Here is a 26,901-nt window from a genome sequence, read left to right on the forward strand (position 1 = left end):
AATGTGGGTTATGTCTGTGTCTCAATGTAATGTACTTTTGTTCCACGTGGTGATATTGTTGAAATATTAAATAAGTGTAAAGGCTTTTGCTGTTGTGTTTAGTACTTGAGCAGTAGTTTACTGATACGGTCTCCCAAAAACCGAAATTTTTAGGTCAGATAATGGAGAAAGATACGGTTATTACTAACATCACTTTAAATCGGTTATGAGGTTCGTCTTTACAGTCGGTATTCTTGTAAAACCTTACAAAGGCTGCGGGTGCGACGACCTCTTAATATCTTATTATACAATTTTTTAGGCTCTTTTACTATCATCTTATGATCTGACATAGTTAATTCAACATAAAGAGAGGAAAAATATTGATTCAACTCAGGAGAAGTATTTCAGTTCCCATGTTCAAGAGCCTTGTGCGTTCGTGTAATTAGCAGCTGGAGGTCGGAGACTTCGTGTGCAGGGAGACTCGTTGATCTGGCTGCTGCAGTTTTCTTCCCAGGTCTTGACGTGTTGTGTTGCTGCGTATTGATGTTGTTAGGATGTCAGCAGTTAAACAGTTTGCTGTCCTGCCTGGTTCCTGACCTTCACCAAAGGATATACAAAGACTGTGTTAAACGCAGTGATAAGGAAGTTCAGAAAGATTTGCTTTTGTTCTACAATATTATTTTTATTGCTAACCAGTTTTCGGCTTACAAGGCCATCTTCAGGCATTTAAATGCCTGAAGATGGCCTTGTAAGCCGAAAACTGGTTAGCAATAAAAATAATATTGTAGAACAAAAGCAAACTGGTGCTTTTCATTTATTATTATTCAGAAAGATTTCTTTGTATTTTGGCATTTTCCTAGTTTTTAATGTCGGCCCCATGGATAGGTTAGAAATTGCAATTCTTCGTTGTGTCGCAGGTGGAAGATGTAGTGCGCTGTGTGGGCAACTATCCATATGCGCCGGCCGCGGTGACCGAGCGGTTCTAGGCGCTTCAGTCCGGAACCGCGCGTCTGCAACGGTCGCAGGTTCGAATCCTGCCTCCGGCATGGATGTGTGTGATGTCCTTAGATTAGTTAGGTTTAAGTCGTTCTAAGTTCTAGGGGACTGATGACCTCAGATGTTAAGTCCTATAGTGCCCAGAGCCATTTTATCCATATGCAGGCCGATCTCTTGCATGCAGCGAATGGCTCACTGTGTCGGTTCTGGGCGGTTCTGTAAGTGAGGTTATTTGTTTAAGTTTTCAAAAATGCTGCGACAGTTCGACACAAAATCCTGTGCTGGTTCACTGGAAGTCTCGCAGGCGCCTGTCCGGACCAGGTGTATGCATGCCCGCTTTCCGCTTTTCATTTGTCGGTATTATTTCCTGTTAAGAGCCCTATAGCACGTACTGCGGACTTTTTCTGGCAAGAAACGCACCTAATCATTTGGATATAAGATATTACACCGGAACTGCGGGAATTTTAACTCAGTTATATTCTTGAGTGAGTTACTTCTGACAGCGTCGTTTAATTTCTTCGCAGTCTTCTCTCTGGACTGAGGGTGTTTCCTGTTGGTTCTTCCGCATAGTGCAATTCCTCACGGAGGTCCACTGTGGGCTGTAATTATCGTATGGCAGCAAACTTGGTAAATAGGATAATGCGTGAATGCTGATCTGATACACTGGAATGCAGATTAGTTCCAATAGTGGCCACCAGATGAAAAAATGACGCTGACGGTATGACATCCTTTGAGAAGACGTAACGTGAGTAAGTAGTCCGGCTATGGAGAAGAGAGACCGTTTGCTTTTAGTGATACTGAACGGCAGAAATTGCGATGCTGCAGTGAGCGAGTATCGCCTATTGAAAGGACTGAGGAGAGGCCCGATGACATTAAACGTTTTAAAAAAGACGATAACGGAATTGGAAAACGCGGGTGCGCTTGGCGTGGCATCTGGGAGAAGAAGGCGTCCAATCGTGGTGGCAGTTATTAACGAGGTTGCTGTTGCTGTTGAAACACGTATGTAACGTAGCAGCGATGGCGAGGCATTGTAGCATCTGTGACCAGAGAGTTTGCGCTTGACCGCGCGAGTGTTGCGAGCGGTTCTCAGTTCTCTGTCGGCAGTCGTTGCGAGTCTGTAGCTCTGTGTAGTCGTGCAGTGCAGTACGCTAATAGTCGTCATGCAGAGCGGTCGGTCAGTAGTAGCAGCCCAGTGTGCGGTTGCGTGATGTAGGCGGTCGGCAACACTGGTCAAGATGCTGAATGAGGTACACTGTTAATTAATATAATCATTAGACAATGTAAAACTTATTTATTGTAATCAATCTCTAACAAGTCCCCCAATAATAATTTTGATTTCAAAAGCATTTTTTCAAAAATTTAATTTTTTTATTGAACTAAAGATTTCGTTGCACTTCCCATTTCATTCCACTTCTTTTGAAGAAAAATTTCAGTAAATTCACAGAAAAAAGGAATATTATTATTTGCAATGCAGTTCCTCCAAGCCGTGCGCAGAAATAAGAGCAGAAATTTGACATCCAGTTATTCTGAGGTAAGACTTTAATTCTGATTGTTTTACATAGGGCCAAAGACCGATGTTTCGGTTTAATTGAATTTTCTTGTCACTGAATGGACTTTAATTTTTTGGTGAAGAATTTATATTTGAGTCAGAATGCGAATTTCACATTTTTGTTCCCATTGTCAGTACATTTCATTGTGGGCAGGTTACGCATAGAGCAATGACCATTAGCATTCTTAAATAATATTGTCATTCATGTAAATTTTTGTGGGGAGGTTACACTCGGCTCCCATTTCTATTAAGTATTGTCATTCTTTTTTCTTTTAAAATTTTGTGGGGAGGTTACACTGTAACTAACCAAGCAGCGTCTGCCCCCGATAGTGCTAGTGCTCGTGCAGGGACATGAGAATTGTCCATCTCATGATTATCAGTACGGAAAGTTTTGCAGTCTACTTTACACTGGTACGCGTACAAGATCCAGATGGTGCAGGAACTGAAACCTAGTGATTCGCAGATCGTTCGTTTGTGGTTACAGACTGAAGTTAATGGATGCACCAAGAGTTTGTCAGTAAAAATATTTTTATTAATTGTATCTTTTCTACCAGCGTCAAGTTCCTCGTTGCGTTTGCATTAGTTAGTGGTTTGACAGAATCTTTTATTGTCAGTCAGTTGTAAGCTGCAACTTGTTGACTATTGGTTTGGACATGTACTCCGAGGATTTTATATTTCCCAAATGTTTTTTATTCCAGTCTTTGATCACAATATGAATCCTCTAGACGATGACCGGTTTCAGTGCGTAATGACCATCCTCAGATCTATAATATACAAATATATACACCTAGTGAGCAGTGTGTCTTTCAACATAATACAGCAATACGTATCACAATATGCTATCGTACAACCAGGGATATGTACAGTAAATACGGTAAACGTACCTTTTTTACACCATGTCCTGAAGAGATAAGGCCATATTGGCATCGTAAAAACATATAAATATAATCAGCATAGCATCGTCATATAGATCTAAAATAAGGTGTAGGATAGGCCGCATCGTCCACACAGTCATTATTGTAACTGGCTACTGAAGTACAGTAGCTACCAGAAATCTGTTTGCCTACATCATTCCTAGATGTCGCTACTGTCGACTTGGATGTAGTCATCATTTACGCAAAAAACATAATCTGATAAAAAAAACACATTACGTAAAATACATATTTCCTTTTTATTTCGTGCCAAGGCCATTGTAATTGTGTTTTTCCCTGTGGATATGACCACCGTTTTCGTAGGGTTATTGCTGCATACGACGCTTTTTAGTACAGATTTAAATCTTACTTTGCTGTGTTTAAGATTTGGGCGTCCGTAATAAATATCTCCATATCATATGCGCAACCTTGCCAAACTGTGCGTGAGTTTCCCACCGTCAGGCCCGTGCAGGATAACAAGGTTTCGGGTAGTAATGGATCCAGCGATATGACGAATAGTGCCATAGATGAAGAGCATTGTTATTTTGCGGAACACTTAATCGGAAATGTATCTGTTGCTTCCCCGTTGGTGATAATTCGAGTATTTACATTTGTCAGAAGATGAAACCTAAATTTATTCTCAAATTCAAGAACGTCGACGACTGTCCTGAGGTATTCATGGCTGACGCTGTAGAAGGGCTTTTTGAAAACAATTGATGTTATTGTTGTGGGACTGTAGGTGGCTGTTGCACATCCAATACAATCGCGATACGTTAGAACTGCGTCAAAAATCGATTTCCTTGGTTCTTGCTAATAATTTTGTTCATGACCGGTGAAACATCGGGTTACATTTTCATAGTTGCTGTTAAGAACTGTGAGGGGCCGAAGCTTTTCGATTTGGTATTATTTTTCACATTTTGGGATTATGGTACGTCGAATTTTCGAAGAACCGTGGTGCTGGTAGGCTGGAGTGCGGTTGCCTTAGGTAAGAACTTAGAGGCGCATTCATTTTAGACGTCATGAAACGGAAACTAACGGAAAGTCAACACATTCCACATTACATTTTAAATGGTAGAAATGACACATACCCGCAACTAAACGCAGCGTCACCGTTAAAGATTCTTGGAATGCGACTATTAACGCTGGCGTTGGCAGGGGAATGATGGCGTCGTTTGCTAATATCGTAAGTTAGCCTAAGCTCGCCATACTCACTCAAAGTGGTGGATTTTCAGTTGTATTAATGTTTATTGCTTGCTTTGTATCCGTAAACGTTGGCTGAGGACTTGGATATTTTGCCTATAAGTTTTCTTACATCAACGACTGCTAGCGAAAAATGATTTAGATTTTGCAACACCTGTAAAAGGAGAAAGACTGCATCAATACCTGAGTAAATTTAACAGTTTTCATTTAAATATGTTTTTCGCATTGAAAGAGTCAGTTCTATCGAAGGTTGCGAAATATAGTTCAGGGAGATCAAAAAATTTACGTTTCAGGCCGTTGCTGCAACGTGTATGCAATGTAGCGCGATTCCGATGGGGCTGTGTATAAGCACAGATACATAGGAAAGGGATTAACGTGGCACTTATGTCTTTCCGACCTGCATACGGTAAATGTGGAAACGTGAACTATGGCGACGCTTTTACCAAATGCGCCTAGATAGGACCAATGTGCTGTTATTCTTTTCTTGGCTGCCGAAGGATAAATACCGGTAGACATCCACCAGAAAATGAAGAATGTGTATGGGGCAGAATGTCTGCCGAATGTCACCGTTGTGGAACGGTGCCCAAAGTTCTGTGCAAATCGCTATTCGGCGCAAGAAGCGAGTTGATCAGGGAGACACTGAAGCACCCGTCCTGTGGTCCTTATCTCTCCCTATTAAGTTATCACGCCTTCGATCCCTTCAAAAACGCCTTTGAAGGGTCGACGATTCCTGTCAGACGAGGATGTGCAGCAAACATTTACGGACTTCTTCACACAGCAGGACACACGGTGTTTTATCAAACGTGTATCTGCAAGCTGGTGCGTCGGTGGGATGATTGCCTCAAAGTTCACGGCGATTTTACCTGATTGACATACCGATTCTGGACTCTATATCAATTTCAGTAAAGGAATCATGGTCCCGAAACAACTGAGTCAAAAGTTATAACCGAACCTCTGACAGTAGAATCGGCACTGTTTCTATGATTTTAGGATAAGCAACTTTGAGAGGTGGTAGCATGGACCAAAACAAGGAAAAAATATCTAGTATAAATGGACTCTAAAATGCATACCTGAAGAGTTATTAACACTTGTTCATCTTCGCTACTATGAAACGCCGTTCTTCTGCTGAACAAGTATTCATATATCTTTAGATCGGCATTGTGGAGCCCATTTTTACTATACGTTTATTTCTTATTTTGGTCCAAAGTATTACCTCTGAGAGTTTCCTATCGTACAACAATGCCAGTACGTAAATTTCACTCTCACAGGTATCAAAACTTTTTCGCTTACAGTCTTCGACTCGGTCATTTCTGGACCAACGTCCCTTACCTAGAATTGATACATTTTCCCTTCTCCATCAGCCCTGAAAGTTTGTAACCTCATCACAGAATCACAAATTTTGCTTTAGTCGTTACTAAACTCTAATGTCGTTGGTAGTTCCTTAATTCTGGTACTATATTCCGATTCACTGTATCACAGTTGGTACCTCATGCAGTGACTTTCACCACTCAGTATTGGGACAGGCGAAGATACGGCCGCGGTGGTCTCGCGGTTCTAGGCGCGCAGTCCGGAACCGCGCGACTGCTACGGTCGCAGGTTCGAATCCTGCCTCGGGCATGGATGTGTGTGATGTCCTTAGGTTAGTTAGGTTTAAGTAGTTCTAAGTTCTAGGGGACTGATGACCACAGCTGTTAAGTCCCTAGTGCTAAGAGCCATTTGAACCATTTTTTCGAAGATACGTTGGGTTGAAGTTCTGTCTGAAGTGGTCACACTTTGTTTGACGCTGACGTTCCCTTCCATTCCGTTGATATTTTGTGTGAACTGACCCGAAATTCATTTGTTTTGTGGACGCTCCTGTAACGGTCATTGTAGAAGTTCAAAGGGTAAATTTTTTGGCGAACTGGCCCTATGCTGAGATCTGATGTATTGTTCTGGAATATGGGATAGATTCAACTTGGCTACAAATGTCAGGTCGTGATCACACGCTGGGTGCGTGGTCGATTACGTCAACCGGCGGAGAAAACGCGTTTATCGTCTGGCTTTGGCTGTCCAGAGCGTGTACGTACAAGAAAGTGTCGCCTTTTCTGGTCTCTGATACGTTAGTTTTGAGAACATAGACTCCAGACCGAAAGGTCGGGAGTAGTGTATTCTTTTCAGGAATATTACAGTTCACGATTCATTGACTCTTAGATGCTGGTTCATGACAGAGTGCATTATGGCGGTGATATAAACAATCATCGTCTCCAAACAGTTTGTATACTGTAGGTAGAACACTATGCTGTAAAAACGTGTTCGAATCCTTCCACATTTAGGTTTTCTTAAGCGTAATAAAGGGACCACAACCTAACCACAGAAAACGCTCCCTTGTCGAAGTACGATGTTCTCCGTACTTCACTGGTGGCACTACACATAATGAGAGTTAACCTTCTCCAGCAATTCGATAAACACAAAGCATTCCATAGAACTGCCACAGGGTACAGCGTGACAACTCGTTTCCAGTCACTCACTGTCCACTGACGTAACTCCTTACACTACTTCAAGCGTCGCTTGGCACCGACTACAGAAATGTGTGGTTCATGAAGACCTGCTCGACATTTTAACACTTACGCACAGTCATTGTGCTAGCTGGATTGCTGGTAGTACTTTGGAACTCACGAATAATTCCTTTCGCTGATCTCATGCGACTTTTTACAAACGCCTCCAGCAAATGCTCGACGGTACCAGTGTGTCAGTATATGGCTCCCCGGTCTTGATTTAGCTGTCTACGTCAACATCTACATCTACATGGATACTCTGCAAATCACATTGAAGTGCCTGGCAGAGGGTTCATCGAACCACCTTCACAATTCTCTGTTATTCCAATTTCGTATAGCGCGAGGAAAGAACGAACACCTATATCTTCCCGTACGAGCACTGATTTCTCTTATTTATCGTGGTGATCGTTTCTCCCTATGTAGGTCGGTCTCAACAAAAAAATTTTCGCGATCGGAGAAGAAAGTTGGTGTTTGGAATTTCGTGAGAAGATTCCGTCGCAACGTAAAACGCCTTTCTTTTAATGATGTCCAGCCCAAGTCCCGTATAATTTCTGTTACACTCTCTCCCATATTTCTCGATTATATAAAACGTGATTCTAAAAGAGGACGGACAAGCGTAGTGTAAGCAGTCTCCTTAGTAGGTCTGCTACATTTTCTAAGTGTCCTGCCAATAAAACGCAATCTTTCTTTAGTCTTCCCCACAACGTTTTCTATGTGTTCCTTCCAATTTAAGTTGATCGTAATTGTAATACCTAGGCATTTAGCTGAATTTGCGGCTTTTAGATTAGACTGATTTATCGTGTAGCCGAAGTTTAACGAATTCCTTTTAGTAATCATGTGGATCACCACACACTTTTCGTTATTTAGGGACAACTGCCAATTTTCGCACCATTCAGATATCTTTCCTAAATCGTTTTGCAATTTGTTTTGATCTGCTGACTACTTTGTTAGTAGATAAACGACAGTGTCATCTGCAAACAACCTAAGACGGCTGCTCAGATTGTCTCCCAAAACGTTTATGTAGATAAGGAACAGCAAAGGGCCTATCTTGGGGAACGCCAGAAATCACTTCTGTTTTACTCGATGACTTTCCGTTAATTACTACGAACTGTGACCTCTCTGACAGGAAATCACAAATCCAGTCACATAACTGAGACGACATTCCATAAGCAAGCAATTTCAATACGAGCCGCTTGTGTGGTGCAGTGTCAAAAGCCTTCCGGAAATACAGAAATACGGAATAGATCTGAAAATCCTTGTCAATAGCACTCAACACTTCATGTGAATAAAGAGCTAGTTGTGTTTCACAGGAACGATGTTTTCTAAACCCATGTTGAGTGTGTGTCAATAGACAGTTTTCTTAGAGGTAATTCATAATGTTTGAACACAATATATGTTCCAAAATCCTGCTGCATATCTACTTTAACGATATGGGTCTGTAATTAATTGGATTACTCTTACTACCTTTCTTGAATATTGGTATGAACTCTGTAGCTTTCCCGTCTTTGGGTACGGATCTTTCGTCGAGCGAACTGTTGTTAAGTATGGAGCTATTGCATCAGCATACTCCGAAAGGAACCTAATTGGTATACAGTCTGGACCAGAAAAGTTGCTTTCATTAAGTGATTTGAGTTGCTTCACTACTCCGAGGATATTTACTTCTACGTTACTCATGTTGGCAACTGTTCTCGATTCGAATTCTGGAATATTTACTTCGTCTTCTTTTCTGAAGGCATTTCGGAAAGGTGTGTTTAGTAATTCTGCTGTGGAAGTACTGTCTTTGATAGTATCTCCATTGCTATCGCGCAGGGAAGGCATTGATTGTTTCTTGCCGCTAATATACATCGCACACGACCAGAATCTCTTTGGATTTTCTGCCGGGTTTCGAGGTAAAGTTTCGTTGTGGAAACTGTTATAGGCGTCTCGGATTGAAGTCCACGCTAAATTTCGAGCTTCTATAAAAGATAGCCAATCTTGGGGATTTGCGTCTGTTTAAATTTGACATATTTAAATTTGGCATGTGGTTGTTCCTTCACGTTTCCGTTTCACAGTCACATCACCAACAGTCTGCATGGGGAGCTCTAGAAAGTTTGAAATGTCCCCGATAGGTACGTTACCCAGCTGACATCCAAAGACTAGTCCTCTTTCGAAGTCGCAGAGCTGTGTTGGCCAACGCTTTGTGCTGTTACTGCTCCTCTTCTAGCAACACACTACTCCGTGCCTCCTCTTATGCTGGCGAGACCTCCTTTCCTGACATCTAGTGGTCAGTTCTGCATTACGCAGGGCTGATCGGTTGCTTAGCCTTGAGATGTAGAGTCTGACATGCTGCTTAGTAATCGTATCTGTGCCATCCCTCACCGACAGCGTAATTGTCGGTGGGATTAGCGTGCAGCGCTTGTTAGAGCGATGGCTAGGCACCGGCAACATTTGGGGACGCGTCGCCCCGCCCACCGCGCCCTGACGCTAGCTGCGAGTAATTCGGCGCGTCCCGCAGGATTCGTGATAATCAGTTCAGCTATCGATTCGTGGGCGACGCCGCGGCGTTGTTGACAGCGCGGCTGGTCCATTAAGCGAGTAACCGTGACTGGCAGCGTTCGCGTCACGCCGCAGTAGCAGCGGCAGCCGGCGCCGAGTCCGGTCCTCTGGGATTCACTTCACACGCCACCGGCGCGCAACGCTCCAGCCGCGGCGCTGCGCGGCCTTCGGATATGTAGCGGTAGACCTCGCACTTAACACCTCTGCTACAGATTTCAACACTTTATATTCTCATACAATTAACCCACTGCCCGCTAGAACTTCTACGGCCAAAATAACTTATGATAACTATTACTGCCTTTATAAAATACATCATATTTACGCCGGTGACTGTAACACTTTCTTTACTTCACGATTGCAATTTCGGTCTTAGGCTATTATGAAGTGCAGATTTTAAGCCATGTCAACTTAAAAGCCACAAAAATATGCGCTTGATAATGGCCTAAGGCCGAAATTGCAATCGTGAAGTAAAGGAAGTGTTACAGTCACTGACGTAAATACACTACTGGTCATTAAAATTCCTACACCAAGAAGAAACGCAGATGATAAACGGGTATTCATTGGCCAGATATATTATACTAGAACTGACACGTGATTACATTTTCACGCAATTTGGGTGCATAGATTCTGAGAAATCAGTACCCAGAGCAACCACCTCTGGCCGTAATAACGACCTTGATACGCCTGGGCATTGAGTCAAACAGAGCTTGGATGGCGTGTACAGGTACAGCTGCCCACGCAGCTTCAACACGATACCACAGTTCATCAAGAATAGTGACTGGCGTATTGTGACGAGCCAGTTGCTCGGGCATTGACCAGATGTTTTCAGTTGGTGAGAGATCTGGAGAATGTGCTGGCTAGGGCAGCAGTCGAACATTTTCTGTATCCAGAAAGGCCCGTACGGGACCTGCAACATGCGGTCGTGCATTATCCTGTTGAAATGCAGGGTTTCACAGGGATCGAATCAAGGGTAGGAGCCAAGGGGTCGTAATACATCTGAAATGTAACGTCCACTGTTCAAAGTGCCGTCAACGCGAACAAGAGGCAACCGAGATGTGTAACCAATGGCACCCCATACCATCACGCCGGGTGATACGCCAGTATGGCGATGACGAATACACGCTTCCGATGTGCGTTCACCGCGATGTCGCCAAACATGCGACCATCATGATGCTGTAAACAGAACTTGGATTCATTCGAAAAAATGACGTTTTGCCATTCGCGCACACAGGTTGTCGCTGAGTACACTATCGCACGTGCTCCAGTCTGTGATGCAGCGTCAAGGGTAACTGCAGCCATGGTCCATGGCCCATGCTGCTGCAAACGTCGTCGAACTGTTCGTGCAGATGGTTGTTGTCTTGCAAATGTCCCCATCTGTTGACTCTGGGATCGAGACGGGCTGCACGATCCGATACAGCCATGCAGATAAGATGCTGTCATCTCGACTGTTAGTGATACGAGGCCGTTGGGATCCAGCACGGTGGTCCGTATTACCCTCCTGAACCCACCGATTCCATATTCTGCTAACAGTCATTGGATCTCGACCAACGCGAGCAGCAATGTCGCCATATGATAAACCGCAATCGCGATAAGCTACAATACGATCTTTATCAAAGTCGGAAAAGTGATGGTACGCATTTCTCCTCCTTACACGAGGGATCACAACAACGTTTCACCATGCAACGCCGGTCAACTGCTGTTTGTGTTTGAGAAATCGGTTGGAAACTTTCCTCGTGTCAGAACGTTGTAGGTGTCGCCACCGGCGCCAACCTTGTGTGAAAGGTCTGAAAAGCTAATCAATTGCATATCACAGCATCTTCTTCCTGTTGGTTAAATTTCGCGTCTGTAGCACGTCTTCGTGGTGTAGCAATTTTAATGGCCAGTAGTGTATGATGTCTTTTATAAAGTGTGACTGTGAATCCCAGGTATAAAAAGATTATTACTGCCAACCGTTCAAGCCGTCTCTAAGGGTTAGTTCCTTCTCTACCACACCTAGCAGTTTATCAAAAATCGTTCAAATGGCTTTGAGCACTATGGGACTTAGCTGCTGTGATCATCAGTCCCCTAGAACTTAGAACTACTTAAACCTAACTAACCTAAAGACATCACACACATCCATGCCCGAGGCAGGATTCGAACCTGCGACCGTAGCGGTCACGCGGCTCCAGACTGTAGCGCCTAGAAACGCACGGCCACTCCGGCCTGCAGCATTTTATCGTCGCTCGTTGTTCGTGTATGCGTTTGTTAAGAATGTCTCGTAGTAACATTTTCACCTACACTGACGGAAAATTAAAGCCCTACACCATGAACGCCTAGACAGCACGCTACGAAACTGTACTCCAAAATTTCAAGACCTGTGGGATATACACTTGTGGGCAAGACTTTTTTTAACGAAAGTGTCATTGTCATTTACTACATTTCGATGAAACTGACCGATAAATTGGAAGAACTGCTACAGCACAATTTTTAACTGGGTGTGTTATTACCGTGGACTTCAATGCGATCGGTGGTGTGCTCCTGTGCTGGCTACAAAAGTGGTAAAGAGTTTCTGTGGTTGAGCGTTGCGCGCGTTTGACAACCTGGATGGTCGTTGCTGGATTTGGACGTGCTGTGATACGTCTCTCCAACGCATCCCACATGTGCTAGATGGTATTTAAGTCGGGAAACGGGCTGGCCGACCCATTCGCAGTACATCCTCTCGTGGCAAGAGCTGCTCCAACTGCGCATTGTCATCCATACAAATGAAGTCAGGGCTGAGTTCACACCTGAAAAGACGCATATGGGGAACGAGTACAGAGCTGCAAGTCGACTGGATAGTGTATTATGTTCAAAGATTTCGTCAGCACGCCCAAGCAACTATACATCTCGTTAGACCATAGCACCTGTATTACCATACCGATCATGCTCGACAGTGTTCTTGGGTGCTTTACGTATTCCCACCTAACACCATTTGATAGTACGTAACGCACTCAGAAACAATGTCGAACATAATCGTTTTGGTGGTCCAGGTCTTGGTGGCTGGAGTCCTAATGATACGTGGGTGTGCTGACATCCATACCTTTGAACACGGTTCACCCCTTGGTCAGTGGGCGTATTTGCAGAGATAAATTTGGCCCAGACTTCATTTTGTGGATCACAATGCGCGACCGCAGCGAACTGTGCAGATGAAGGACCTCTAGGACTGGCTTGTTCCCCCCCCCCCCCCCCCCCCTTCATATCCCCCATCCCCGCGAACTAAATCACATCAAGCACTTGTGCATTGCGTTGAGTAGACGTGCTCCAGTACCAATGATCGTCCAGCGGTTGTCATCCGCGCTCTACCACAAGAGCTTCTTAGCAACCTTGTGGTCAGCATGGTAACACGTTGCAGAGGAAGCACTGCCGTCCGTGGTGATCACACACCCTATTAAGTACCATTTCCCGCCTTTTGTAACGTCCGGGGGATCATCATAATTCTCGATGACTTCAATGCAATTCTTGTCTGTGAGTAAACGAGTCATTTCTGTACGTCTCATTGCGTATTTATTCCACTTACCTTCCGCACTGTAGTGTAACAGTTCTTCTTACTTACGGTTCAAATTTCATCTAACTATGTTGTTTAGCAGTAACACATCATGCGCAACATACCATGCAAAGAGCTTATCGCTATATTTCGGCCTTTGAGCAGGTTCTGATCACTGCATGAGGGATATGGGAGCATCATAGTGACAGTAGAGCATTGACTGTAGAATGATCTCAGGACAACAGTGCGGCAAGAAAGAGAAGGCACAAATCCTTTCAGGTGTACTACACTCCGAGAAGGTTGAACAGTTCTGGCGGACGGGTGGATGGCAACCGCTGACATTCGGCCAGACGTTACAGATAATGTGTCATCACAGAGCGCCAGGAATAGACTGCTGGAAGCTAGGTTGAGATCTTGACTTGCCATGCGTTCTTTCCCGATCATGCCGTAGCTCAGACGACGGCCTTGCATGTTGCAGAGTCTTAGTCAACTGGGACGCTAAGTGGCTTTTTGTGGCGTTGAGCGATGGGTCTCGCTTCTGTTTGTGGCTGTCAGATCGACACCAATGTGTCCGTAGAAGGTGAAAGGTCAGAAGAAGTAGCGATTCTGGAGTCCCATCTCTCTCCGACACGTGGAAGCATGTTGCGTGGGGAGCTGTTGGATAACACAACGGGGCTGCTTTGTTATTGATGAAGGGAGGGTAATACTCGCCGGTATGTGGCAAGAATGGTAAACCCTCCTCTCATACTCTTGGCGACTAGTGTACCAAATGGCATATTCCAGAAGAGTAGAGCAAGACTCCGCATAGAGGTTCACTCCACAAACACCTTGAGGAATGTAAGGATCTTTGACTGGCCTAATCAGTCGACTGATTTATCACTCATAAACTATGACTGGTGTGCTACGGAAAGACGTTTACTTTCATACCAGCTTCCAATCAAGAGTATTGGTGAACAAAGACAGAATGTGTATCAGGCATGGCAATAAATTCCTCAAATTGACATTCTGAAACTGTTTGCTTCCATGGTGCAACTGATACAAGAGTGTCTTCATATCTGCAGTGGTCACACCAAATGCTGTTGTTGATGATAAACATCAGTTTCGAACGACGTGGAAAAAAAAAATTGTGGTGAGGTCTTATGGGACCAAACTGCTGGTGTCATCGGTCCTTAAGCTTACACAATAGACTACTGGAAGCTAGGTTGAGATCTTGACTTGCGATGCGTTCTTTCCTGATCACTTTCCCTTAATCTAACTTAAAGAAACTTACGCTAAGGGCAACATGTCCGAGGGAGGACTCGAACCTCCGACGGAGGGAGCCGCGCGGACCGTGGAAAGGCGCCTTTGACCGCTCAGCTACACCGCGAGACGAACGTAGTGGAAATTTAATCATTCAGTGCACGTAACGTGATAAATATTTTTGCATAGACTGATAAGTAGCGGACTAGTAACTCATGGTGTAACACTTCCCATTTCTGTTAACGTATTTTATTTTTAGTGCAGGCCGATTGTTATGTAAAATTAACAGCAATAGCAGCGCTCTGTCACAAAAAAGGAGTCTTTTGACCCAGGTTTCGTACTGCTCTGAGTGTCTTCATCAGAAATAAAACACTCAAATTTGTCTATAACATAATTACAAAATTACATGAATTTTTTTAGTGTAAGTAGTAGCTAGGAGTACGAAAAGGAAACATACTTACATGTCATGTATTAAACTACAATCAAGCGATAAAGCTTTAGTCACAAAATTTGTAAAACAGAATACATAAAAGGCAAGCCAGTATGGGCTGCTCACATGCGCCGTGCTACGGTAGTATCAGACTGAGGCGCCCGCGTTAGCAATTGCGGGCAGGAGAACGTTACACCAAGAGTGCCATGTAGTAGCCGCAAGTACAAACAGGCAACTTAACATTTTAAATACAGACAGACGAATGTTTCGATGAACATTATTTTGTACGTGAAGTAAAAGGCAATGATAACAAGTTGTCTACATATGTTGTTGTTGTGGTCTTCAGTCCAGAGACTGATTTGATGCAGCTCTCCATGCTACTCTATCCTGTGCAAGCTTCTTCATCTCCCAGTACGTACTGCAGCCTACATCCTTCTGAATCTGCTTAGTGTATTCATCTCTTGGTCTCCCTCTACGATTTTTACCCTCCACGCTGCCCTCCAATACTAAATTGGTGATCCCTTGATGCCTCAGAACATGTCCTACCAACCGATCCCTTCTTCAAGTCAAGTTGTGCCACAAACTCCTCTTCTCCCCAATTCTATTCAATACCTCCTCATTAGTTATGTGATCTGTCCATCTAATCTTCAGCATTCTTCTGTAGCACCACATTTCGAAAGCTTCTATTCTATTCTTGTCCAAACTATTTATCGTCCATGTTTCACTTCCGTACATGGCTACACTCCATACAAATACTTTCAGTAACGGCTTCCTGACTCTTAAATCTATACTTGACGTTAACAAATTTCTCTTCTTCAGAAACACTTTCCTTGCAATTGCCAGTCTACATTTTATATCCTCTCTACTTCGACCATCATCAGTTATTTTGCTCCCCAAATAGCAAAACTCCTTTACTACTTTAAGTGTCTCATTTCCTAATCTAATTCCCTCAGCATCACCCGACTTAATTCGACTACATTCCATGATCCTCGTTTTGCTTTTGTTGATGTTCATCTTATATCCTCCTTTCAAGACACTGTCCATTCCGTTCAACTGCTCTTCTAAGTCCTTTGCTGTCTCTGACAGTTTTACAATGTCATCGGCGAACCTCAAAGTTTTTATTTCTTCTCCATGGATTTTAATACCTACTCCAAATTTTTCTTTTGTTTCTTTTACTGCTTGCTCAATATACAGATTGAACAACATCGGGGAGAGGCTACAACCCTGTCTCACTCCCTTCCCAACCACTGCTTCCCTTTCATGTCCCTCGACCCTTATAACTGTCATCTGGTTTCTGTACAAATTGTAAATAGACTTTCACTCCCTGTATTTTACACCTGCCACCTTCACAATTTGAAAGAGAGTATTCCAGTCAACATTGTCAAAAGCTTTCTCCAAGTCTACAAATGCTAGAAACGTAGGTTTGCCTTTTCTTAATCTAGCTTCTAAAATAAGTCGTAGGGTCAGTATTGCCTCACGTGTTCCTATATTTCTACGGAATCCAAACTGATCTTCCCCGAGGTTGGCTTCTACCAGATTTTCCATTCGTCTGTAAAGAATTCGCGTTAGTATTTTGCAGCTGTGACTTATTAAACTGATAGTTCGGTAATTTTCACATCTGTCAACTCCTGCTTTCTTTGGAATTGGAATTATTATATTCTTCTTGAAGTCTGAGGGTATTTCGCCTGTCTCATACATTTTGCTCACCAGATGGTAGAGTTTTGTCAGGACTGGCTCTCCTAAGGCTGTCAGTAGTTCTAATGGAATGTTGTCTACTCCCGGGGCCTTGTTTCGACTTAGGTCTTTCAGTGCTCTATCAAACTCTTCACGCAGTATGATATCTCACATTTCATCTTCATCTACATCCTCTTCCATTTCTATAACATTGCCCTCTATATACTCCTTCCAACTTTCTGCTTTCCCTTCATTGCCTAGAACTGGGTTTCCATCTGAACTCTTGATATTCATACAAGTGGTTCTCCTTTCTCCAAAGGTCTCTTTAATTTTCCTGTAGGCAGCGTCTATCTTACCCCTCGTGAGATAAGCCTCTACATCGTTACATTTGTCCTCTAGCCATGCCTGTTTAGCCATTTTGCACTTCCTGTCGATCTCATTTTTGAGACGTTTGTATTCCTTTTTGCCTGCTTCATTTACTGCATTTTTATATTTTCTCCTTTCATCAATTAAATTCAATATTTCTTCTGTCACCCAAGGAATTCTACTAGCCCTCGTCTTTTTACCTACTTGATCCTCTGCTGCCTTCACTACTTCATCCATCAAAGCTACCCATTCTTCTTCTACTGTGTTTCTTTCCCCTATTCTTGTCAATTGTTCCCTTGTGCTCTCCCTGAAACTCTGTACAACCTCTAGTTCTTTCAGTTTATCCAGGTCCCATCTCCTTAAATTCCCACCTTTTTGCAGTTTCTTCAGTTTTAATCTGCAGTTCATAACCAATAGATTGTGGTCAGAGTCCACATCTGCCCCTGGAAATGTCTTAAAATTTAAAACCTGGTTCCTAAATCTCTGTCTTACCGTGTCTACATAAGAGCAGTTAAAAGGCAGATAACGCCATTTTAGAAATACAAAGCGAGCTGAACAACGCAGCGAGCAGAAAAGAATGGTATAGCAGTTGATATAAACTTTTGAGAAACAAAAAATTATGAGTCGACTTAAATAGAAAAAATAGTTCGGTAACTGCACGAGGGAACACGAAATCAAATATCAAGTAACGGCTTTGTAACATTGAAGAAGATTTTATTACGTAATTGTAGCTGCTCTCTAAGAATGAGACCATCATTACGAGAAATGTGTTTAAAAATATTTCTAATTCTTCCCGATTATCTGATCTACGGCCTTTCTTCTCAGTGTGCAAAATGCTGATATCGTGAACAGCTTTGGGTGCGTGACCTGTACAGAAGGTGGTCGGCAAAAGACAAATTCTGGGTGCTAGTGCCATTTTTTCTTAAAAGATGTCCTTTGCATCTGACTGTAAAGGCACATCTTATTTCTCCTATGTAGTAAGACGAGGAAGTGTCGCAAAAAATCTTACAGACACCAAAGTTTTTCAAAGGGGAACAGATCGATTTTAAATTGTGAATAATTATTTTTTTCAAACAATTATTGGTCGAAAAGACAACATAACAGTTGTATTTATTACGAAGAAGGCGTTGAATTTGATAGGAGATGGGTCCCAAGAAAGGAATAGAAAAGATCTTCTTTTGGTTGGACTCAATGATAGACGTGTCGATTGTAGTAATTTTTTTAACAGCTTTCTTTTTAAGGATGTCGTCAACTATGGCAAGTTAGTATTCGTTATTAACTGATATAGTTTTGATTTAATTAATTTCTTCCTTGTATTTTTCTTTCGAGAGAGGAATAGAAGTAGCTCTGTGAAGAGCAGAGCGAAAGAAAACGTTTTATGAGATTGAGGGTGCAGGGAAGAGGTAGGTACGATCTGATCGGTAAATGTTTCTTTACGAAAAACATTAAAAGAGATTTTATTTTCTCCTACTGTTAGCGTCAAGTCAAGAAAGTTCAGCTGGCAGACCTCGTTTTCGAGTTCACCGGTGAAAGATATTTTCGTGTGAAGTTCATTAAAGAGATTGAAAATACGGTCAATAGCATCAACAGGTCCTTTGCAGATGACTAAAATATCATCGACGTATCTGAAACAGGAGAGAATGCCCAGCGCTTCCAGAAAGTTAATGGAAATGTCAGCAAGGATACCAGCCAACGGATTTTCCAGAGCGAGAGCATCGGATAAAATTATTCATTAAATTCAAAGTATCCGTATTTGACTACGACTATGATTAGATTCATAAAATCAGTAATTTGTTCATCTGAAAGTTCTTTTTTGAAATGACGTAAATTTTTTTCTACGATCCAAAGCGTTTCTTGCACGCGTTTCTTTGCAAATCAAAAATCTTTATACAGACGTTCCCGGGTTGTTCCACTCGCAGACAGAGTGAAGGAAGAACAGTTGCCTATATGCCTTCATATGAGCCCTAATTTCTCTTATCTTTCCATCGTGGTCGTAGTGCGAAATGTAGTTGGCGGAAGTAGAATAGTTCTGCAGTCAGCTTCAAATGCCGGACCCATAAATTTTCTCAGTAGTATTCCTCGGACAGAACGTCGCCTTCCCAACAGGGATTCCCATTTCAGTTTCCGAAACATCTCCGTATACTTGCGTGTTGTTCGAACCTGTCGGTAACAAATCTAACAGCCCGCCTCTGAATTGCTTCGATGTCTTATCTTAATACGACCCAATACGGGTCCCAAACGCTCCAGCAGCGCTAGTGTCCTATACGTTGTCTCCTTTATAGATGAACACAGTTCCCTAATAAAATCTCCCAATAAACCTAAGCGACCATTCATCTTGCCTACCGCAATCCTCGCACGCTCGTTCCATTTCATATCGCTTTGCAACGTCACGCCCAGACATTTAAACAACGTGACTGCTTCAGGCAGGACACTGCTGATCATTACGGGTTTGTTTCTCCTACAAGCAAGTATTTGTGATTGATCATCTTTGTATAGTAATAACTCGGTGAAAACGTATTCGGAATCATACTTGATATGCTATTATTGTCGTAAATAATTCACAGTCATGTGTAAAACTATTTACAGTAACATACCGAGTGATCAAAAAGTCAGTATAAATTTGAAAACTGAATAAATCACGGAATAATGTAGATAGAGAGGTACAAATTGACACACATGCTTGGAATGACATGGGGTTTTATTAGAACCAAAAAAAAAAAAAAATACAAACGTTCAAAAAATGTCCGACAGATGGCGCTTCATCTGATCAGAATAGCAGTAATTAGTATAACAAAGTAAGACAAAGCAAAGATGATGTTCTTTGCGGGAAATGTTCAATATGTCCACCGTCATTACTCAACAATAGCTGTAGTCGAGGACTAATGTTGTGAACAGCACTGTAAAGCATGTCCGGAGTTATGGTGAAGCATTGGCGTCGATGTTGTCTTTCAGCAGCCCTAGAGATGTCGGTCGATCACGATACACTTCCGACTTCAGGTAACCCCAAAGCCAATAATCGCACGGACTGAGGTCTGGGGACCTGGGAGGCCAAGCATGACGAAAGTGGCGGCTGAGCACAGGATCATCACCAAACGACACGCGCAAGAGATCTTTCACGCGTGTAGCAATACTTTGCTTTTTTTTTGTTCTAATAAAACCCCATATCATTCCAAGCATGTGTGCCCATTTTTACCTCTCAATCTACATTATTCCGTGGTTTATTAAGTTTTCAAATTTATACTGACTTTTTGATCACCCGGTACTTCGCATGAAATGATAGTAAATTCGATTATAGTACTACGGAGGTACAAAAAGATATGGCAACGTACTGTAATATTATTGATTTATGCAAGACGGTCTACTAATCTCCTCAAAAAGCTGGTTTTGCATCACGGTAGACTGAAAACCAGTTGTAACTTTCTCAGTTCGAGACGTAAGCCTTTTGATGTTAACGAATCGCCGTGTTCAAGGCACATTGGTATTTTTTTGCCTGTAAATAGCTTCAGAGTGTTTCATGTAACGCAGTTAAAGGTTTTATGTCAGATGAACGGCGAAGCACCTTACTTCGAACACGAAGCGGTAGTATAACGGTGCTTATGGTGATACTGTTTTAAATGTCAAACACTAGGAACTGTAGTTCTGAAACAAATAGGTCCGTCGCAGACATACAGAGCAATCAACCGATCCCTTTGTTCGAGATGCTGCTATAATATAGAATTAGTAATTTCTCTTTACTGAAATATGTGATACTGCTGTACGTTCATATGATTTAAAAATTTATTCGTGCTGCGGGTGGCAGCACCTGTCGACCAAGAACTGGAGCACAGTACAGGAAGATTGCAATCAATATAGGGTCCATAGGGTAGTCACAATAATGCTTTAAGATCATATTACTGCGATATAATTCACTACCAGCAATAATAAATTGAATGATAGTTCAGATTCTGTATTCGTTAAAACTAAACATCACTAAAGCGGTTACCCTGTGCTTGCGCGACAAAACAAATAGCCGAGCCGCAGAACAGAACAGCTGAATACACGAAACAAGCTGCATTAGCGATGCGGAGCAGCCAACTGCAGGCCAGGATAATGGGCTGAAAGAGAACTCCGATATCGGTTCTGGAAGATTAATTCGCCAGTTAAATCTCCACCAGGAACCAATATCCAGCATTCACAGATACCTACCTAATCCTCGCTTCCAAACGAGTTGCTTTCCGATTGTAATTATCTCGGTACTCGAATGTCAGAGGGCGTTTCTTTCAATCGTAAAAAATCAAATACAAGCTTATAACGGTCATGGATGTATTTACAAAATATGGCAAAACACAGCTTCGCGTTCATTCATCATCCAGGAGTGATATTCATGGCTATTGTGCTGCGTTTTATGACTAATGTGCTCAGAGAATGATTTCAAATTGAAGGAAGATACTTGGCAAGGTGAATTATTATTTGAATGATTTTTTATGCTTAATTTCTGATAATTGTATTACTGATTTTTCAAGAACGAATGGAGGAATCTTTTAAAAATAACGTTTTTCACAAAGACTGTAGTTATCGCATATTCGGCCTGTTATGGCATTTTAAAGAGACAGCTAAGTTTTAATTGCGCCATGCTTCGTTCCTTTTAACGCTTGATGACCCAAAATCATTGTACACCTATCACATTGCCAGCAAAAACGATTTAAGTTGACAGGTTTGGAAGTCATTGTATGACCTTGTGACCCATGAATCTGACCTGGTCTTTGTTTTCATTTGAATATACGATTTTAAAAGTTAAATTTTTATTTGAAGACAGGCTTCATCACAATAGTCATACACAAAAAGTACAACAAATCATTATCAAAGCGCATGTATTCTTATGAAAATGAAAAACATGAAATGTTGAATACAAATTTTCGATAAGAAATTTGAAGATGGCTTTGGCATAGCACATAACGTTTTCGTACGTTCTACGAACTTTGCTTTATATACGTCGCACTAATTTCAGGTCATATACAAAGCAGCAGAATTACTGCGGAACGTAAAACTGTGCCTATAATACCAAAAAGGATTCAGAAAAGGAAGAGCCTCTGTGTCTGAAAAGCATCCTCAGAGTAAGAGTAATATGAGGTAAAAGTACTGCAGGTGCATTTGTTTATAAAAGAAACATATGACTCGATCGACCAGCAGACGCTCCTTTGGAAGAATTTGGAATAGGCTGAAAAAAAACTAGGGCAACTATAAATCAAAAGGTAGTGGAACCCATCTCCAAAGTAATATTTCATGGGGAAATTTCATTGCCTGATAAGGCAGAAGTTAGGCAAGGAGATGGGCTGTAACCCATTTTGTCTAATGGAAAAAAGTAATGAGAACGTGAAAGGAAGCCACGTAAGAAGTAAAAGGAATCTGTTGAAGTGAATGCTGATAAAACACGCCTTAATTTTAACCCCATCGATCGTAGCTCTTGACGTGCGAACTAGCAGTGCTTTATGTGTCACATTTGACTCGAAGTGTGTCTGATAAGAGATGTGGCAGAGTTCTGGTTTGGAGCAGATGAAAATATATTCTTAAAATTTCGTTTGCCTAATATTGAGTTAGTGCATAAGTTCATAGCGTCTTTCACATAAGTTTAATAAACATAAAAGATACACTTAAATGAGACTTAGCCATCAATAATATGTTCTCCTTCACTATCTATTGAAGTCTGGCAACGATGGCGTGGCTCTTCGGTTCCACGACTGTATAAATCACGTGGTTTTCAAGCGAAGAACTCGTCGAGCAACGATAGTTAGCAGTTCGTAGTACACCACACCGTCGCTGTTCCACCAGATGCATAACATTATCTTTTGTAGATGTGCGCAGATATTTGTATGGGGTAGTTGCTACTTTGTTCGGGCTCAACCATTCCTTTCTTTTCCTTACGTTAGCATAAAGCCACCATTTGTCCGTCAGCAGTAACGACTTAGGACGGGAATGGTTCTCGTTGTTCACCAGCCAACTGATAACGTTCAAGCAGCGATGCACATACGGTGACCCGCTACACCCAATTTTTGAACATTCCCCTTTGCATGAAAATATCGCACGATGGAGGAATGGTCACAGTTCATTGTTATTTCTCGAGCACACTGACGTTGATAATTGTCGATTAATGCCTTTAAACGATCGTCATCAAACTCCTCTCTTGTTGGATATGGAGAGTCACTAATGTCGAAACGATCCTCCTTAAAACTAGAAAACGATTTTCTTACGGTACTCTGTCCATTGGCATTATCCCCATATATGGCACGAATGCTTCTGGATGCCTCCACTGCTGTCACATCTCTCTTGTACTCAAACAGAAGAAATATTCCGATTTCTCCATCTGGCGCTTTATGCTCTAGCGTCCACAGCTCCACTCACTATCTTCAAATCACAAAAGGGCAATACGTAAACTCAAATAGCAATCATAACTACAAATAAATGATGGAAACTGATAAATAAACCCATAGATACCGGAATACGAACATGCAAAACGAAAACGCTTCGAACTTCGCACCAACCTAATATATGCACCTAACTAAAATGTCAAAAATGTTTTCTGCTTGTAGAAATTTCCTTGTGACCAGAAAATAAATTTTTATAAGTTTACGTGTACCATCTTAAAAAATGTGTTGCTGCAAATGAAACTAACACGAAAACATAGCGCAACTCTTCCAGAACTAACTAATAGCTGTTCCGTCTTTGTACATCGAACAGTTTGCAAGTTACAGCGTGATGAATGAAATGTAGGATTCCTCGTGAGTTTCATGGGGTATGTAACAACTCTATTCTCAACTTGCGCTTCTGGATGAGCAACTGCTAAACCTAAAGTAATTTTAAACAGGGGATTAGGTGTGTGACAGTACCTCTGTTATGCGTGTTGCATGTTAATTTGACAAGACGTGCCGAAACGGTCAGTAATGTAGAAGAGATGGACCGCTTGTAACATGACACTGGGTTGCACTCTAGACTCCATTCCTTGCTCCATTCCACCTCATTTTGCCTTAATTATAATTATTGTGTGGTTACTCTTACCTCAGGTATTAATTAAGGAAATGTAGCCTGACGTAGGAGAAAAATCTTGATTTAATAACTGTGTGAGTTCGAACTATACACAGATAATTGCATATGAACTAAAGCATTGAGATCAAACATGATGGCACGTCTCTGGCTATCGCAGCAGGGGGGGTGGGGGGGGGGGGGGAGCGTCGGGTGTTACAGTTTGCGTTCCTCGTCTAGTAGCTTTCGGAATACTGGGACATTGATACTTCTCCCGAATCCTTAGCTACCCTGTGAGGACACCCTCTCACTGCAGGAATGAGACCGCTCTTTTATCAGAGTCGGGAGGGGGGAACTCAGGAGGGAGAGGGAACGTGAGGGGAAGGAGACGAGAATAGTGCACAGTGTTCTTACATTATTCAGGAGGGATGGCAAGGTGCGTCAATGAACTTTGTTAAGTTTCAGAGATATTTTCAGACAAATATTTATTCAAATAACGTTGCGATAAGACATTCAATGGAAGTTTATGTGACGGAGTGCTCGACAGCAAAACGATGTCCGTGACACTGAAGCCATCCTGGGGCTCCGTAGAGCTCCTGGGAATTTGATATAATATTATATCACTTTATCATGATGTACTACGCTCCTGGGAAACCTTAGTTACCCTGCAAGGACACCCCCTTACTGCAAGAACGACACCGCCCGTTTATCCGAGTAGAGGGGAGGGGGTCGGGAGAGGTGGTGGAGGAGAGGGGAAGGAGGGTGGGGCGATGTACAAAGACGGATATATATTATTTTATTATGATGTATTACGACGGAGACAGTTTCAGCGTCGTCGAAGAATTCCAACTATCCACCGATGTAAGATGTGGCTACGCAGATCCGCAGATAGTTTCACCTCTCAATTAAGCCTTCAACGCTGCTATAAGCCTTAAAATATGTAAGTTCCCTTCATGTTTCCACAGTCTATGTCAGTTTTACAATCTCTAAAACATAAGAAGTAGTATTCCTAAACTAGCAACTTTGACAGCGCGTCCCGTGTATCGTAAGATTAAACTCCTGTGTGTTAAACCTGACTGTGGCCTCATTCAAAGTGAAGAAGTCGATATTTTTGCTAAAGAAACTACAAAATCTAGAACCTTGACCAACCTCGAACTTTCGGCTTCAGAGTTGTACCATCTAGCCACACAGAGTGCCTATCAACTATGACAAGAGTACTGCAACGTGTCTCAGTATTTCAGGGGAAGATATTATGCCTGTGTTCTGTTTTTATTCCGGGTGGATCTTGGTTTCGCGATGTTCGCCTACCTAAATGGCTGATATCACTGTCTGGCGTATGAGGTTCAACCACGGAAGTTTCCCGACAGTCCTTCACAGCACTGGAATTACTCCAACTCCATTCCGCGACTGAAATACCACAACACAAGGTGACATCAGTTACAGCCTCTTTGCATATGCAGAATGGGAGAGGCGTAGACAATAGTTCTTGCAACAGTTACATCGTCTGAAAGCAGAATTTTCTCCGAGTGCTGCCATTCTACTTTCTTTGAATAAGCCTGCATATAATCAAGAGCTTTTTAAATTTTTACAACCTACCAAGGTATATTTGTAGTAAAAACGCAGCACTGAGAAGTATATACTAAGATGGTTTTGTGTTCTTCCGGACATGTCCGAAAGAACAGATACCATTGGTGACCATGCAACTCGTTAGAATGAAATTACAATGAAAGGAACACCCTTAGCTGCTTACAGGCGTTGACATACGTCAACGGGGACAGATGAAAATGTGTGTCCCGACCGGGACTCGAACCCGGGATCTCCTGCTTACATGGCAGACGCTCTATCCATCTGAGCCACCGAGGACACAGAGGATAGCGTGGCTGCTATATAGTATAATAGGCGGGGGCACTACGAATATAGTGCGGAACAATACGTTGAGAATGTGGGTTTCGCGGGAGGCGTGCCAGAGATAAATCCCTGCAGTCGCGCATTCCTCTGTGTCCTCGGTGGCTCAGATGGACTTCGGCCAGAGAGCTGGTTGGCCTCTGTAATAAAAAAACTGAGTGGAAGGAACAACAAACGAACGAACCGGATGTCATGTGACGTCCGCAACGAACAAACATAACGATCAACAACGAACAAAATGCAAAAAAAAAAAGATGGATAGAGCGTCTGCCATGTAAGCAGGAGATCCGGGGTTCGAGTCCCGGTCGGGGCACACATTTTCATCTGTCCCCGTTGACGTATGTCAACGCCTGTAAGCAGCTAAGGGTGTTCATTTCATTGTAACTGAGAAGTATGCTAACAGTAGTTTCATGTGAATGTGTTTTGTAGGTATAGTTACTTCACCTTTGGCACTGACTATTTGTAACTCGGTTGTTTCTGATTTTTTCGTTGTCTTTTTTTACTGTGGTGCCAGAAGAATTAACTCAGTCAAGCTACCATGCCAAACACCTTTCTTAAAAGCGATCTTATTATTTATTTATACTTGTATCACAAAAACATTGTTGATCGTTAATATTTTTACACGTTCTTTATGTTTTCTTTAAGATTCCATAACCTGTTGTTGGAAATCGTACGTGCATGTCAGTCAACAGGAGGCTTATAAAGCACTTTGTTAAACTTGTATGTGTACGTTCTTATGTTATATCGTCAATTTATGTTTCGTACTGGTCGATAAATGGCTTTTAGTTTCCGAAGACCAAATAGATAAAAAAGTTTTCACTCTTGCGGTTCGTGCCTGCGTCTTCTTGACGATAGCAGATGAATTGCGATGGTCGCTGTGTAGCTCAAGTGTCGTATCTCTGCAAGTGCTCCAATATGAGACTGATATAGTGAATAAATATCTAAGCTTTACAGAATATTACGTCGGCACTTAGAGGAACACAGACACATTAAAATTGAAATACACAGTATTAGTGTTCTACAATACTGTGGAACTTTTCAAAATGTCAGAGACGCACCGCGGAACCAAGAATGAGGTGAGCAGT

At 42.3% G+C, this 26,901-nt stretch overlaps 1 protein-coding gene and 1 non-coding gene across 2 annotated transcripts in view; both read right to left on the reverse strand.

The window, feature by feature from the left end:
• LOC126481909 (atrial natriuretic peptide receptor 1-like) overlaps window positions 1-26,901 on the reverse strand; it is a 925,501-nt gene that overhangs the window by 313,796 nt on the left and 584,804 nt on the right. The window lies entirely within an intron of this gene.
• Window positions 25,701-25,775, reverse strand: Trnat-ugu (transfer RNA threonine (anticodon UGU)). Its single transcript has one exon. It is a non-coding gene; the product is annotated as a tRNA-Thr (tRNA).

The sequence above is a fragment of the Schistocerca serialis genome, chromosome 5 (assembly GCF_023864345.2).
Source record: "Schistocerca serialis cubense isolate TAMUIC-IGC-003099 chromosome 5, iqSchSeri2.2, whole genome shotgun sequence".
Classification (NCBI taxonomy): Eukaryota; Metazoa; Arthropoda; class Insecta; order Orthoptera; family Acrididae; genus Schistocerca; species Schistocerca serialis.